The sequence below is a fragment of the Urocitellus parryii genome, unplaced genomic scaffold, assembly GCF_045843805.1.
Source record: "Urocitellus parryii isolate mUroPar1 unplaced genomic scaffold, mUroPar1.hap1 Scaffold_62, whole genome shotgun sequence".
NCBI classification, from domain to species: Eukaryota; Metazoa; Chordata; class Mammalia; order Rodentia; family Sciuridae; genus Urocitellus; species Urocitellus parryii.
Genome location: NW_027554113.1, coordinates 2,485,908 through 2,503,652, shown reverse-complemented (window position 1 = coordinate 2,503,652; position 17,745 = coordinate 2,485,908). Strand labels below are relative to the sequence as shown.

General features: G+C 38.8%; 1 pseudogene; it reads left to right on the top strand.

Annotated features, from left to right (window-relative positions):
- Positions 1-577: 577 nt before the first annotated feature.
- On the top strand, positions 578-17,687 carry LOC144252879 (isocitrate dehydrogenase [NADP] cytoplasmic-like; annotated as a pseudogene).
- Positions 17,688-17,745: the final 58 nt, after the last annotated feature.

Genomic DNA, 17,745 nt, shown 5'->3' with positions numbered 1-17,745 from the left:
AGGTGCATAAAACCCTAAAGATCTCGTTATTGGTTGTGGTGGAAATTATTTACTGAGGCAGGAAGGGTTGCTTTTATATCTGTTGCATCCTTTGCATTCTGGCATCCCCAAAGCAACCCCATGTTGGCTGGAACACTCTCCTTCCAAAGGCACATTACACTCTACAGACCAACCGGCAGCAGCGGGTAGGGAACCCGCCAAGGTGCTGGTCTGGGTGCCTTTACTGCGGACCTGAAAACACGCTTCACAGTGCTCAAGATTGGTACATGGCTGGGCTGCTGCAGCCTCAGCGCGGCCAGCTCCCCGGCCTGCAGGTGGCATTCACGTTCCTCTGCAGCTGGGCTTGGAGAGGAATCCCAGCTGCAAGGAAGCCCCTTCCCCCGCCAGGAGGACACGGAGGTCGCCCCAAGTACTGAGCCCCAGCTTATCTGGGCCCGCCCCTAGGCCCTGGCCCCTCCCAACCCGAGGAGCTGGCAGGCGGCGATTGGAGACAGGGGCGGGGCCCCCGGGAGGTGAGCTGAGGAGGTGGGGCTTGGGAGGGGACAAAAGCCGGGAAGAGGAAAAGCCCTGACCCGCCCACTGGTCCCTGGATCTGTACAGAGGTGGTGTCACAGGCTGAAACAGCTGGGCCCAGTGAGGATTACCTGTGTGTGAGTGTGAGTTTGAGCGTGTGAATAACTGTGGCGCCTCCGGCTGCTCGCCAACGTACCTTCCCCTGCAGGTAACCTCAGGCTTTGAGGGGCGGCCCAGGTGCCTGGCTGCTATGGGAGGCTTTAATTCATAAAAGGCTGGAATGTGGAAAAGAAAGAAAGCTCGGCTATGGAGGGAGGACCTTAGCGGCAAGGCCTAAGTTCAAGTAGGGACAAATCCAGGTATTCAGCATGGGAAAGGGAAAAAAGGAAGAAGAGGGTGCTGGAGATAGGGAAACCTGTTCTCGGGCATGGGAGAAAGAAATTGGGCGCTGAGGAAGTTGGATGCAGTGACAAGTGGAAGACCAGATCTGCATACGGAAAGGAAAATCTTGCTGTAGGAGGTTTCAAAGATGCTTAGAAGACCGTCTTGGATATAATAGGAAGAAAACATGCGACAGTGGGGAACTGGGTGCAAAGAAGGGTGTAAGCTGAGGACTTGGGCGTGGACAGCAAACTCAGGCTGCGAGGGACTGGCAGTGGCACATAGGCTGCGTCCGCCTGGGGGCGCGAGGGGGCGGATCTCTGGTTTGAATTCGAAGACAGTTCCCTAGGACACCCCGGGGCGCGGTGGGGGTCGGGAAAGCATTCCTCCCTTGAGACGGGATTTCAAGTTCTAGGAGGGCGTTACTCCGCCAGCTCCAAGTGTCTGGGTGTTAAGGTCCCGGCACCCGATAGGGAACATCAAGAGTGGAAATCTGGAAAGAGGAACCCGTCCAGATTCCGTTGGAGCCCTCTTGCACAACGTCCACAGAGACATCTGCAAGCTCACAGCGTCACCGAGGACTTACAAACCCCTAGGCCAGCTAACAGACTACGGACCAGGGACACACCTCGGACGCACCCTCAGATGTGTGCACGTAGAAAGATTTGTACTCCCTCGACCTTTATTTGGAAGGTGGACGTGGACCCAAAGCTGCCCTTTGCTCCTCTGGATACTCAGCACTGTACTTTAAACCAGATAAATCAGGCAGCCTGACTGGTATTAAAAACAGCTAAATCCACCTGACGTGTGTGTGTGTGTGTGTGTGTGTGTGTGTGTGTGTGTGTGTGTGTTTGTTTTAAGACTTTCTATTCCCGGTTTTGTTGTGTTTTAGGAGATAAACTGCAGTTGAGTCCACAAGATTGAGAGGAGTTGGTGTGACTAGAAGTCCGTTCACTGTAAAGGTGAGAATTCATAATTTCTCTTCTTCTGTACTTTCTTTGATGTGGCGATCCTGCCTTTAATTAGTTTTGAGGGCAAGCTAAGATACTGCAATGGAATGAGTCAAGAATATTTCCAATGATAAATTGAAACTGCTTTATTTCTTTTAGCCTAGCGTCTTCTCTGATCTGCAAGAGACTATATTTGGCCAGCAATTATTGTAGTTCTTAAACATAGCCTTTAAAAATTGGCTAAAAATTTGAGGTTCACAAAAATAAAATAGAGCAAGTGGCTCTTTTTACTTGAACTACCCTGTATTATTATTCCAAGTTTGTTTTCTGGAATTACACTAGTACGTCAGGAGATTGGAATTCAACTACCTTCAGATTCAATAAATGAACTGGTGGCTGTTCATTTATTGGGCTTGAAACAGCCCTTCTTTCAGAAGTTGGGGTTGGATGGAGACAGAAAACCAGAGAGGTATAAGAATTCAGTGAATCCAGTGAGATCTAAAGCCCAGGGCATTAAAATCAAATCCAGAAGAAACACACTAATGCCTTACATTGTAGTAACAATAATTCTTTGTTGTTGTTGTTGTTGAAAGATGGTAAAAATTTAATAGATAATTAATGCAGGGAAAACTTAAAATGTTCAGTAATGCATTATAACACATAGAAAAATTATTGCAGAGAGTATGTTTGCATTCACTGAGAAGGAAACTAAAAAAAAAAAAAAACTGTTACTTAGTTTTGACATTTTAAGTACAGAGTCTGATCTATTAACTGTATTTGCCATTAAGGAAAAATAGCCCAGTCTTAACTATTGCATAATACTGTGTAAGAACATGGCCATGAAAATGTACTATCAAAACCAAGATAAGCTTGCGGCTGCTTTTATTTGTTATGTCTTAAAGCAAAGACAGGTATGAAAGTAGGATTAAGCATGACAGATTCATACACTTAAAGCTATACTATAAAATGTTCTTGAAATTACTGATAGAAGTAATTAACTCATCCACAAGTTTGCTCATTTCTTTTATTCTAGTTGAGTTCTAAGTTCCCTGGTAAGATATAGGGAGCCTCCTGAATACTAATAAGCAGGAATCTAGAACTACAAATTTGAGAAGTGAAAGTGCGCCTGGAGTTGGGATTATATCCTTATTTATCACAAGAAACTAAGGTTTACAGCTTATTAAGTATTATAATTTTTTATTTAAAGGCCAGAATGCTTTAGCTCAACTGTTCAAGAGAGACTGTTTTTCAGCTTCTGATCTAATCTTCTTATTTATTTTTGTATTTATTTTTTTTTTCAATTGATTTCTCCTGACTTTTCAGTCCTCACTCTAACTTAAGGGGTTAAAAGTAATTTGCAGTTGTGTTGCTGGGCAAACTTTCTATTAAAGTGTCATGAGAAGGAACAGATTCTTTTAGCAGGCTCAAGGCCTGTGTCTCTTCGGGAATAAGCGTAAACCATGGTCTTCTTTGAAGGCTCACAGTTTCATTTCTTCCAAAGGATCCAGCTTTGTTCTTTATGGGATTAGATTAATTGGTATTTTGTACCCCCACATGCCATTTTTTAAAATGGCATGTGGGGGTACAATAAAACAATGCTGTTTCCCCCATCCCACCCACTAGTAGTTTATCCTCGCCTGTGAAGGGCCAGAGGAACCATGGAGGAGTTAGGATACTGAAGAACAAGACAGGGACATGCTTGGGTCCTGGGCAGGGGACCTTTCCTATTCAGATTTCTCTAATTGAGAAGTCACTTTTGTATTTAGCTTCACATCTCTGAAGCCTGTGTTGTCTCTAGGAAAGCAGAGTTCTACCAGGAATTCTTTATCTTGCACAGTTCCACCAGGAATTCTTTGTCTTGCACTTCTGAAGTTATCTGGAATATGGGTCATAAGAACCAGTTGAATCTCCTCAATGGTAGTTATTTTCACCAAAATAGCCTTTTAGGAGAAATACTAGCACCTGCTGTTCTGCTCATCTTATGGGCCCAATAAAATGAGGAATTGAATTGGATAAATATGTTCAAATAGGATGATATTGTGAAAATAATCTCATTTCATAAGACAAACCAATAGTTGAGAATAGTGATTACATTATTAAGGACATGTACAAGGTCAGACACCCCTACCCTTTAGCAAGGTGGCCTTGGGCAAAGCTAGTTTTCTCTAAAGGTAAAATGGTTAAACAATTTCCATCTTATAGGGCTAATAGGGCTGACACAAACCACATATAAAGAACACAACACAATGCTTTATACAGAGAAAATTCTCGATTCTGATGGTAAATATAATTGTTATTTGCTTTGCATGTAAGAACTATTATGAACTGTTCTTTTAGTAGTCACGAGATTGTTTATATTTCATTTCCACTTTATAATGAAATAATGACAAGGCATATATCCAATCTGTTCTTCTTTTTAGATTTATTGAAGTAAAAATGTCCCAAAAAATCCATGGTGGTTCTGTGGTAGAGATGCAAGGAGATGAAATGACACGAATCATTTGGGAACTGATTAAAAAAAAAACTCATTTTTCCTTATGTGGAATTGGATCTGCATAGGTAAATGAATTATTCGTCCATGAAGCTAGCAGATTCAGAAAGTTTAATCTAAGTTATTTCAGGGTGCAATTGGCTTTTAAAAATAGATGTATCCATGTTTTGTGAACAGGCTTAAATATACCTAATGAACCTTCTAATTTAACATTCTAGTAGAAAAACTGGATTTATCATTATCTAGAACTCAAGAATCATAAGGGGAACAAATTTTGAGGGCTTTCTTACCTTGATTCCAGTGATGGTTTTATTTGTAATAAATCAGTGCCCACGAGTAGCACAATGTATTACTTGTGGAAGAGAAAAAAAACGAGAGGATGTAAAAAATAGTAAAGTAAATTTTATCCTTTCAATCTCAATTTTCTATCATTCTCTTAATCAGTCAGTGGATGTTTCCTTTTCATTCTTGACCTTTCACCCTTTCATACAGCTGCTGCACTGAAAGAACCCTCATGGTTCTCTGAGACACCCACCTCAAGCCCCAGTTCCCTTAGGTCATCTTTGTCTCTTTGCCCCGTCTTTACAGTGTTTGGGGGCAGATGTGAAAGTATGTTCGTAATTCTCTCATTTTTTCCTTGTGTCTTTTATAAGCAGCTCTTGTTTTTGAGCATTCAAACTAAGTAGAGGCAGAATGTTTAAAAAGGTGAAGTGGCTAAAGCCTGGTAGAGTACAATATAGAGCAACACGTTTCAGACAAATTGTTGGCAACAATTAAGTGTCTGCCTCCATCCAGAAGTATTCAGAATGTGTCCTGAGGACCCGTTAACTTGCTTTGGTTTAGAATTTCAGTTCTCATGCTGTCATTAGACGCCCTTTTTAATTGTTCTAAAATTAAGGTGCTGATAATGTCTGTATTGCAGCCACCATGTGGTGTAAAGACTGTGCTTGTAGGAGTCCACAAAACATACAGGGAACAGAGCATAAAAACAGTTTCCAAGTGGGTTGAAGAAGCATCTCACAAACTCTCTCCTTTTTCAGAACTTTGCATGACATTATGTGAACTTGCAGGGGTTTACAGGGTCCAGAATAATAATGCTAGCCTCTTTAGTATAGACTCATAAGGCCTTTTAAAGGGGTGTCTTTATGCCTAGGCAGAAAAAAAAAAGTCAGTGGCTACAAACTAAAGAATTCTTGCAAGTTCAAATAAGTTTTAAATTGTTCCAAAATTGCTGTTATTTCTGCTTCTTTTTGAAAGAAGTGTAGTGATTGATTGTTTTTGATTTTGTTTTTTGATTTTTTATTTTGTTTTTGTTGTTGTTGTTTTTATGAAGACTCAGTAGTGGTCCTGGCTATTTATTTCTTCTTTTCTTTTAGAAATGTTAAGGGAAGCAGGAAATCCACTAATTTTCTGGTAGATTCTTCTGATGAGAATCATACTTAGGAACATGAAAACTGTGGCCATCCTTCTTGTGGAGTTGGGATTAGACGTTGTCTATATTCAGCATTTTCTACGCAGGAAGATAAGAAAGTATATGGCTTTGTTAGATTTATGTGAATTATCTAAAGTTGAAGCATTAGACATTTTTTTTATTTGTGAATCAATCAAGATTGCTATTTCTGTGTTTGCATCAGCAGTTGGGATATCTAAGGAAAGAAGATGTGAAAACTAAGAACAGAAATCTAGAGACTATTTGGTTTAGCAATTTTTGAGAGCTGAAAAACTTTAAATTCTTAGAGAACAAAATAAGTTATTCTATTATTTTGTTTTTACTACTTTCCATAAAATCATGTTTTTGTGTTCCATGAACAGCCAACATTCATTCAGCTCTGAATGACCTGCAGTATGGGTGTTGGTGTACGTTGAGCTAAAACTTTCTGGTGCATATGAAACTGTTGATGGGTTCTACTACTTATCCAATAAACTGCAGGCTTGTTTCCAGAACATAGAGACTTGCCCAAGAATTAGGGGAAGGTTCACCTTATGACTAACTGGCATAAATGAAGCAGTCATTAGTATTTTTTGCACAACAGTAATCTTTATACCCTTCACCACTTTAATGTCAGAATACAAAACATCCTTTAAGCCTTCCACCCCTTTATTTTTCAAGCACAATATTTACTAAGGGAAAATTAGGTAGTGCTTAGGTTTAACTTGTATGCTAATTATATAGAGGGAAGCCATGCCAAAGGGTTGTTCATGTGTTGTTATTGCCTCAAGATGGTGAAAAATAGGGGGCAATTTGGCAGAGTTCATTGTTTTCCATTCAATTTCCGGATAGACAGCTCCCACTAGCCTAGTTCTCTTGACTCTTTACTTCCTTCTTGAATTGTCAGTCATCTTCTATGTTTAGGATACATCAGTGCTAAAACTTGACAGATTTAGGTGTCTTTGAGGCCTTTATGTTCTGCATAGCAACCTCTGCCTGTCACCAGTGGGGTCATGGATTATAACTTATTTATTTTCCTGAAGTATTGATACTTTTTTCCCTTTCTAGCTATGACTTTGGCATAGAGAATCTTGATGCCACCAATGACCAGGTCACCAAGGATGCTGCAGAAGCTATAAAGAAGTATAATGTTGGCATCAAATGTGCTACTGTCACCCCTGACGAGAAGAGGGTTGAGGAGTTCAAGTTGAAGCAAATGTGGAAATCACCAAATGGCACTATCCGAAATATTCTGGGTGGCACTGTCTTCAGGGAAGCAATTATCTGCAAAAATATCCCACGACTTGTGAGTGGAATGGATAAAACCCATCATCATAGGCCGTCATGCTTATGGGGACCAAGTAAGTCATTTGGGCATAATTTTCCATATATTTTTACATGACCCAGCAATTCTGATTTATATGGGTTTTTATCCTTATCTTTTGGTGTCTACACCCATTAAGCAAAGTTGCAAAATTTAGAAATTCTAATATGTATAGCTGTATATTTACCCACATTTAGGTAGAGGTAAATACAGATAAACTTACTGTAGATACCCATCTCAACACATGATTTTTGCCAAACATGTTTTTTTCTTTCTTTATCCTTTTGTTAGTAATATCACACAAATGGCCAATTGTTTTTTAATTTTTTTTTATTTTTTAGTAGTATCATATGATCCAACCAGATCAGTGGTTTTCAATGCTGGCTGCATAATAAGATCCACTTATGAATGATTCATTGGTTTGGTTAGGTTTAGCTTTACCTTTTTGGTTTTTGTCTAATATCTGAGTTTCATCTCCACCAGCTGAAATCTGAATTCAGGCTTTTGAATCAGTTCCACAAGTGATTCTAATGTACAGATAGGGTTGAGAACCACCAAATATGATATTAAACATGATAACTGGCTTAGTATTCAAAAGCAATCTAGTTAGAACATTTTTTCCTACTTGAAAACCAAAAATGGATTCTGTATTTCTATACAAATAGACTCATTGCCAAGTTAAGCAGAAAAGCTGCCAATTAAACAAATTCCAAATTGTGCTGAGGCAGGTTTCAGATTTTCATAGAAAGAAGCTTATGTCTTACAAGAACCTTAAAAACAGGAATTCCCTAATGCTAAAATCCAAAATTCACACTTCTATGTAGTCATCCCTGTAAACGGTGTGGCCAGGGAAGATATTTCTGGGGACAGGGTTGCCAGCTCAGTCCCCAAGGAGTTGGTTAACTTTGTTCCACCCTGTGGTTCATACTGTCCCTTCATCCTGGCCAGGCCCCACACAGGTACCAGAGTCCCAAGCAAGGATGCATAGGTGGCAGTTCTTACCAATTCAGTCTGTCTTTTTTTTTTGAATTGTAGCATCAGTCATTTGTAATAATGGACATTCTGTTGTTTAAAGTCAAGATTAAAATTTTCAAATGCCAGGTTGATTTGCTGTGTAAATGTGCATAAACCCTATGCAAAGCATTTCTAGTGCCTTGATGTCTCAGTTCTTCCTTTTGAGAAATGGAAACAAATCAGCAACCCATAGTGAATGACTTTATATGTCATAAGTGTTCTTTGTAGAATAGATATTTAATCTTTTTTGTTATCTGAATGCTCTTTTACCTACTGTATTACTATAAACCTATAGGTGTGGCTGGTGTTTGTTAATTCCTAACTCCAAGTCTCCCAATTAACCCAAGTCTTTGAGTAAGTTTCAGTGCACGAATGACTTGTGAACACCTCATGTGTACCAGGCACATTTCTCCACTGGAATGGCTTATGCTCATGAGGGAGGTGAACAGGATTTGGGGGGGGGTTCATCAACTGTCACAGCAGCTTCCAGATGATTTTTTTCATGTGGACAAGTGATAACTGGAACGACTGAGCCCTGAAAGTCGTTCCAAGTCTCTGGACTCAGGATGCATTATTTTCATTATATCACACTGACATCTTTGTAAGATTGATGTGAGAATCAAATGACATCATCTTAAAGCATTTGATAAGGACAAAGCATCAGCTCTATCATCATTTTCAGCACAAGTAGTATTATAATCCTCCCTGCAGGACAGCTTCCTCAGCCCATGGGCCAGGTCGTATCTCTTCATGACCCTGCAGCATTTTTATTGATTTATAGGTTTATGACTCTTTCTGACATTTGAAAACTCTCTGTCACTTCTCACTTAGTATTGTCTTTATTAGGTTGGTAAGCTACCTAAAGAAAGTATCTTGTGTTATTCTCTGTGTTCTCTGTATCAATGCCCATAAAACTGTCACATACATGGTAGCCTTCTAATAAATACTGACTGACTTTTTAATGTGCATTACCACTAACTAGAGGAACTCTGGACTATCTTCGTTTCTATCTCTTTAAAGATCTGCCAGATGTGGTAGTCTGTAATCCCAGCAACTCAGGAAGCTAAGGCAGGAGGATCCCAAGTTCAAGGCCAGCCTCAGCAACTTGGGAGACCCTGTCTCAGAGTAATTAAATAAAAAAGACTGGGAATGTAGTTCAGTGGTTATGCACCCTGAATTCAATCCCTAATAACAACAACAAAAAAGGACAAGCTATATTCTCTTGTTTATCTTGGTGTGCTCTTGTGCTCATGTGTGTTTCTCTGTCTCTCTGTCTCTCTCTCAGATATATATATATATATATATATATATATATATATATATATATATTTCCTTATAATTCCTATTGGGATATTTTTCTTTTCTTAATACCTTTTTCCTACTTACATAGTACAGAGCAACTGATTTTGTCATTCCTGGGCCTGGAAAAGTAGAGATAACCTACACACCAAGTGATGGAACCCAGAAGGTGACATACCTGGTACATAACTTTGAAGGTATGTATGAGTCCATCATAAGCTACATCTTCTTTTTTAAAAAAACAAATGATTTAGAAACATTATTACTGTTTTTCTTTCAAAATTAGTATGTGACTGCCTAAAAATATAACCCAATTCTACACTTCTACGGACCAAAAATCTAACTTAAAAAGTAGTTGGTTCCATACCCTCCCATGGCATGAATAAGGCATGAAGGGGTTAGTCACTTAACTGGAAATGCATATAGGCAATGACAAGGAGACATTTATGCATTTGTCTTAAAATATGGAGGGAAGATTTGCAGGAATATCTTATGCACAAATGGTATAAATTAAACATTAATAGCCCCAAATCATCTGTCATGCAATCCTGCCCTTTGCTCTGGTGGGGTTTGTATTTAGAAATGGTTGCATTATTTGCTAAGATTTTCTCCTTGCCCTTCTGGGAATTTATCCTGTGAAAGTGAAACATTTGTTTTTTTTTTTTGTTTTTTCTTCCCTGGCAGCTTCAAAGTTTCATTAGGGCAATCCCACCCAAAAGTTGCTGAAAGTACTCATTGAAACAAACAAATTTAAAAAATTTAAACAAACAAATTTTTAAAAAAGATAACACCTATATATCTTTTTTTTTTCCTTACCTCCTTTAAATAATGTCATCTTAATAGAATCTACTTCTGTGAGTTTCAGCACCCTGGGAGTTGGTATGGGTTCAAGTTTCAGTAATAACAGAGTTCAACTAATAAAAGTTGTGAAACATGAACAATTACATGTAGCATAATTATTTCCACCAATTGCAGTAGGCATGCTCAGTATCCTTCTGGAAATTACAAGAATTTTCATTTCGTATTTAAAATGCAAATCTCTCTCAATAATTATGGGCTGAGTACACCCTTAAGTTCAAAATACATGTTGGAAATTGTTAAAGTACATAAAAAACAAATTCAAAATTATTTGCCCATTTGTGAGTATATTTCTGTCACATTAGCAGGTTTTTTAAAATATTTTTTTAGTTGTTGTTAGACTTTTATTTTATTTATTTTTATATGCAGTGTTGAGAATCGAACCCAGTGTCTCACACATGCCAGGCAAGTGTGCTACCACTGAGCCATAGCCACAGCCCCCATATTAGTAGTTTTTGGTATTTCAGTATCTTTGGGATCCTGAAGACCATATGTTTTTCTTATTTCCGTGGTCCTTCCAAAACAAGTTAGACTATTCTTATCTAGAACTGATTTTCATCCTATCCTGTCCCTTGAAAACTCCTGAACTGTTCAGTTTGGAAGACTGCCAGGGACTTGAAGTCTAGGCTCAGCCAGGGGAGCCAAGAATTGGTATTTTGGTTGTGGAGATTCCTTTAACCTCGTTCCAGCTATCCCACGTTTACTTTCTTTTTTTCTCTCATTGCTCCCTGCAGTGGGTGGTGGAGTTGCCATGGGAATGTACAATGAAGACAAGTCAATTGAAGATTTTGCACACAGTTCCTTCCAAATGGCTCTAAGGGTTGGCCTTTGTATCTGAGCACCAAAAACACTATTCTGAAGAAATATGATGGGTGCTTTAAAGACATCTTTCAGGAGATATATGACAAGTAACTGCCATTCTTTATTCCTTTTTCTTTCTTTTGTTTCCAAGTAAGCTGGCATTTATGGTATAGAATTTGCATTTCCTTATCCCTTTGATTCTGTGACAAATCAAGTGAAAATCTTCAATAATCCTTAAATTAGATAAGAGCAAAACTAAGATTTAGCAGGAGTGAAATAAAACCACTCTAAATTGCTTTTGGAAAATAAACATGTTCTAAAACAGGGCCCATCCTTAATTTTTCACAGAGCCAGGATTGTTTAGTATTTGACTAAAGAACCCTGTTAGTGATAGAAAGTTCTGATTTGACAAATATGTCAGTTTATGAGTCAGGCCCATTTTCTTCCTTCTAAAAATCATTGTAATGATTGAAACTCTACCTTACATGGTCTTTTGAACTTAAGTATAAATTTATAACAACCTCGGGCCCAACAACCTGTGAGGTGAGCCTGTGTTAACTCTTCAGTTCAGATGCAGTTTTTCTGGATAAAAAAAATCTTTCCAAAGGCATTTTGATTCCCTCTTCCAACTATCCATCTGTACTAAGCCTAGAAACTGTCCCATAGTACATCTAGTTTCCTGAATGATATCATGTCATTGGAATATCTTTTATTCCCTTTGTTATATTATTTTTTCTTTTCAGCACCAAGATTGAACCCAAGGGTGCTTTACTAATAACCTATACCCCAGCTCTTTTTATTTTTTATTTTGAGACAAGGTCTTGCTAAGTTGCTGAGGGTCTTGCTAAATTGCTGAGAAGTTGCAATCCTCCTGCCTAAGCCTCCTGGGTTGCTATAATTATAGGAATAGACCACTATACTCAGCTTCCTTTGCTACATTCTTAAAAGACTCTAAATCTCAAGAATATGATCAGTACTATATTGAAAATTAGAAATTAAAGCAATAGTTGGGTCAGCCTACTGTATCACACCTTTCCTGCAAGGTGTGACAGGTGGCCAAATTGGGGTTTCATAGCCAGAGAATGCTTGAGCAGAGATTTAGCCTGTGTTAGAGTCCCACATTTGTGCTCTGTCTACTGAAAAGGCTGCTCCCTGTCCCCTTCTAAGCCTTTGGGAGAAGCAGATGACAGCCCTGAAAAGCCAACTTCTTTTTTAATTGTTCTAATTTTTCTCTTGTTTCTTAGGCAGTACAAATCCCAATTTGAAACCCAAAAGATCTGGTATGAGCATAGGCTCATCGATGACATGGTGGCTCAAGGTATGAAATCAGAGGGAGGCTTCATCTGAGCCTGTAAAAACTATGATGGTGATGTGCAGTCAGACTCCGTGGCCCAAGGTAAGGAGCCAGAGCAGCAGGTGAAGGTAGATGGAGCCTGCTAGCCCTGAGGTCATTCCATGGTAGATCTATAGTTTGGGAAGAGGGATTTTGTAGTCCTTAGTTGTAAAACTATGAAATGGTAGTGCTACAAAGCACCCAGATCCATCATTCATTTTCTGACACATAAAGAAATTAAGTTTAGATGGGGAAGTGGATTATTCAAGGTCACAGAGGAAATAAGCAGGGGTTTAACACTGCTGGCTCCAGTCTTAGGTTAAACTCACCTCATCCTTTTTTTCCTTGAAGTTTTAAAATGTCCAACAGGTAGCCAACTACCTGGTCCAGAAGTCACCCCCTTTTCCTGCATTCATTTTCCCTCCGGTGATATTATGAAAACCGAGTGTACTCAGGCAAGAAGGAACAATAAAGTGAGTGGCCTGGGTTGTCGGGCAACTGTGAGCAGTATCTCCAGGAGCTCATTCACCTGGCAACAGGTCCTGATCATGCCCCTACTGCCAGCCTTGAATCAGGCTGCTTTGTTACTGTGTGTGTGTGTGTGTGTATAAATATATATGTGTATGTGTTTATGTCTCTGTGTGTATGTGTGTGTGTACATATATATATATATATATATATATATATATATATATATATATATTAATTTAAGCTTACTGCTTAGCTTTTAACAAAGGGGATTGTACAAAGAAATATTGAGCAAAGAAGTCCAGGGCCATTCACAGAAATTCCAGGAACCAGGTACTTCATGCCAGGGGAATTGGCCAAATCAACAGAAATTCCCCTTTCCCTGTTTTCCTCAGCACCAAGTTGCTGCTCAGTTTCAGTTACTCTTGGTAGCTGTAGGAACTTGATTCTCCCCAGATGAATGTTTGCATAGGCTTTAATTATGTTTATTTTCTCTCAGGAAGTACTATTTTTCTCTTTGAAAGTTAAACATCTCTAATCAGTTTGAAAATCAGTAGACCAGACCCAAGATTACTTTTATATCAGATAACCGAATTACACAACTCTTTACCACCACCACTCCCACCTCCTCTGTCTCCAGATCCTTGGTGGTTGGTACTAAGTACATACAGAAAGGTGCACTGCTTAGTGGTGACTCCACAGAAGATGAGGAGAGCTATTCCTTGTCATCGGAGTTCTGGGAGAGGGACCCAAAGTTATTCCATGTTTAAAGGTTCTCATGGCAATAAAAAGAGAGTATCAAAAGAAATATTTCAGATGTAAATGACAAGTTATAAAAGTTTAAAGGACTATGAAGCAAGAGATCTGAAGTACCATGGGCCCTGATAAGAGACCTACTCAAGACCAGAGTCTGGTAGATCAGGTGATCTCAGCTAAATGGATGAAAACCAGCCCAGCTATCTTTTTGTTCATTCTTCTCTAGAGACACAAACTACTTCAGACTCAGGCCATTTCATTTATGTCCTCAGTTTTGACAATGGCATAAGCTTATATCCTAATATTAATAAATAGACAAATTCCCCATGGTAGGGTCCTGAATTCTCTAATCAACTTAATTTGAGTATCTATGAAGCCTCAAAGAAATACAGGGATATGGAAGAAACTATTAATTCCACACAGAAATTTCTTAACTGGGCTTAAAGATGACCAAAAACTAAAATGAAACTAGAGTAGATCCACTTGATCTCTGCCCACACAAAAGTAGCCATTTGTTTATTTATTGGAAGTTTACATTATTAACTTAATGAGAACTCATAGGTGGTGGCACAAATGGGGAAAGGGTCCCTTGAATTCAAGTGAAAAAGTGTACATTAAAAAAAAATAAGTGAATTAACTTAACTGCTAGAATATGGTTCTCTGAATAGGAAACCATGGAAAAGAATTGTTTTGTTGAGGGTATTACAGAGAACAAGGAAGAGCAATTAGAATGTTCTTGGATCTAACCCATCCTGTATTTATGAGCCTTTTTCCCATCCCCATGAGTTTATAGTAAATTGAAGGCAGGAGACAACTCTTTAATCCTTATTCCCTCAGAATAGCAGAGTATCTGCATATAATAACAACAAGATATTGAGCTCTTACTGTGCATATATTTTTCTAAGAAATATGAATATATATTCACAAATTATATGTATATTCATCTAATCCCACAACAACACAGTAAAGTAGGTCCTTTTATTATTCTCATTTTATAGGTAGGAAAACTGAGTCACAGCAGATATGAAGTCACAGAATAGGGTGAAAAACAGGCAGTCAGACCCCAAACCCTCCATCATGAAGCAGGTACCAGAGATAAATGAGAAACAGCTCAGGTTCTCAAGATCCTTTGACTCTGAGATCTGGATACTTCATTTTCTGAAAGGCAGAGGAGCTACCAATGACTCCATGTGCTCATGCTTACCTTGCTTACCAAGACCTGACAAGATTGAGTCTTTTGCTCTCAATGCTGAGAGACCAGTCTTCTCGCAGATGGACCAGTACTTAATGCTCTGCCACCTACAGGTTATGGCTCCCTTGGCATGATGACTAGTGTGCTGATTTGTCCAGAGGCAAGAGAGTAGAAGCAGAGGCTGCCCATGGGACAGTAACACGCCACTACCGCATGTACCAGAAAGGACAGGAGACGTCCACCAATCCTATTGGTAAGATGGTGTCTACTCCTACATCGATTTCTGACAAGAGAGTGTTCTCCAAAGGAGATCTCCAGAGGAACTCAGGCACATTCCTTAGGCTACTCAGTGTTTTGTGTGAAAAGTCATCAGCAAGTAGCTAATGAATTCTACTAATAGGAGCTATTTTAACATGCTTAATAATGTTCTCAAAATGTGCTTTTCTATTTTGTAGAAGAGTATACATTACAGAAAAGAATATTATCAACAAGTGTATCAACTGTCCCTAGAGCAGTGAAATGTCACTGGAGGCTACACATCTAAAAGTCACATGGATAGATGCCTCCAACAAGGTGTCAAGGTCAGCACTTTAAAAAGAGATAGCAGCCTAAAAAGAGGAGACCAATGTAGACATGTAGACAAAAGATATAGAGACCTTTTCTAAGACAGAAATGCCTTAAACATCAAGCTCTAGTACCATACCATTAAAATGTAGGTGTTTTTTCCCACACTTTTTCTTAGTGCATTATAGTTGCATAATGGTGGGGTTTGTTGTTACATATTGTACGTGCACAAAATATAACAACAAAACTTGGCCAATATCACTTCATAGCACATTCCCCCTCTCTCCTCCCACCACCCCCTGGTCCGTTTCCTCTGGGGTTTGGGGTATTGGGGGGGTAGTTTCTATTTGGGAAAGTATTTCCAGCTTTCCTAAAACTTCTGCCCTATATGGATATCATCTAATAAAACCCACAACCTAATTTTTTTTAAATGTTCTGTTTGGGGGAATTGTGAAAGATTTGGGAATTCTTAGACCTGGGATGGCTGTTTCTCTTTTTTAGCTTCCATTTTTGCCTGGACCAGAGGGTTAGCCCACAGGGCAAAGCTGGATAACAATAATGAACTTGGCATCTTTGCAAAGGTTTTGGAAGAAGTCTGCATTGAGACCATTGAGGCTGGCTTTATGACCAAGGACTTGGCTGCTTGCATTAAAGGTCTACCCAAGTAAGTATAAGATGCCCTGAACTCTGTGGTCAGATTGCCATTTACCCTCACCAGCATCAAAACACCAGTGTTTTTTGTAATTATGTAAATTGATATTCATCATCCTTTTTAGGGGTCACTAGACATTATCTATGTAGTGTCAGACAGTAAACATTTCAGATTGTGTATGTGTATGTGTGTGTGGGGGTTCTGGTGATTGAACTCAAGAATGCTCCATCATTGAGCTATATCTTTAGGATTTTTTTTTTTTTGGCAGGATCTTACTAAGTTGCCCAGGCTAGCCTTGAATTTGTGATCCTCCTGCCTCAATCTTCTGGTAGCTGGGCTTACAAGCATATGCCACCAAGCCCAGCTACATTTTAGCTTGTGGGACATACAGTCTTTTGGGAACTATGCAAATACTAAACTTGGCATCTACTGTTGTGGCAGGAAGGTGGTCATACATAATACAAAGATGCATAGATACAGCAACTTGCCAATTATACTTTTGTGTACAAAACCAGACTACAGGCTAAATTTATTCTATGGCTGGGCTATAATTTGCTGATCTAGTTAACAATAATTGAATGAACAACTTATTTAATTTTAAGAAAATGATAGTCAATTAGGAAAAAAGGGAACTCAGAGTCTAGCTAATTCCATCCCATTATTTTCTTTAATTTACAAATGAGACAAATAAGTAGCGCAAGTATAAGATGTTCATTGATTACTATCACTTCCTTAAGTTCCACTAACCTTCAGTACAGTGGAACTTATTGTGCATTGATTGCCTTGGGCTTTTCTGAGGACATGGTAACCAGTATTCCATTGCATTAGCTGCTAATCAGATAACTCTCTCAAAGTCAGAGTTAGTTATCAGGACTCATCTTAAGAAATTTTAGAAAAAATTAACACTAATACCAAGTCCCAACTGGTATATCCTCAGAGATTTCAGTACACCCAAATAAAGTGCATATACTCAATCACTGCAAATTTCTTAACTTGAATTTCCATCGAGAATACAATGTTTGAAATGTTCCAATCTGTATAGTATATGTAGTATCTATAGGATCTTTGCAGCCTATTTGATGGGCATGTACCAGCAGGATTATGTCAGTTAGTCCATTCTTTTTTGTTTTTCTTAAATAAAACACTGATAGAAACAAGAGCATTTAAGCTTTTTTAAGAACATGTAACGGTGAATGAGAATGTAGGTAAAGGAATGGCTATACTCTCAACAGGTTTTATTATTTCTAAGAATTAAGGAGTAGGATGAGTCTGCTCTCATTGGATTAGTCTAAACTGAAACTTTTGATAGTTTCAACCTCAAAGCTACATGGCATGGAACCTACTGTGAATGTTTTTGAGCCTCCACTGCAGGATGCCCAAGACTGGGTCAGCCCTATGAACTGGAAATATAGCCATTGTCTGTATTCTTGTTGCTTGGTAATATTAATCGGTTGACTTCTAGAAATAGATAGAATACTATGTTAAATAGTGTTTTTAGGAATTTTTTCTCTACCTCCTACAATATTAGAAACAAACTAAATTTCCATCTTTCCTTTTTTCTCTCCTTTTAGCGTACAGCGTTCTGACTACTTGAATACCTTTGAGTTCATGGACAAACTTGGAGAAAACTTGAAGATAATACTAGCTCAAGCCAAACTTTAATTTCATGTCTGGGCTTAGGAGGATAAGTGGTCTTGGTAACTAGGTCCACAAGTTTACA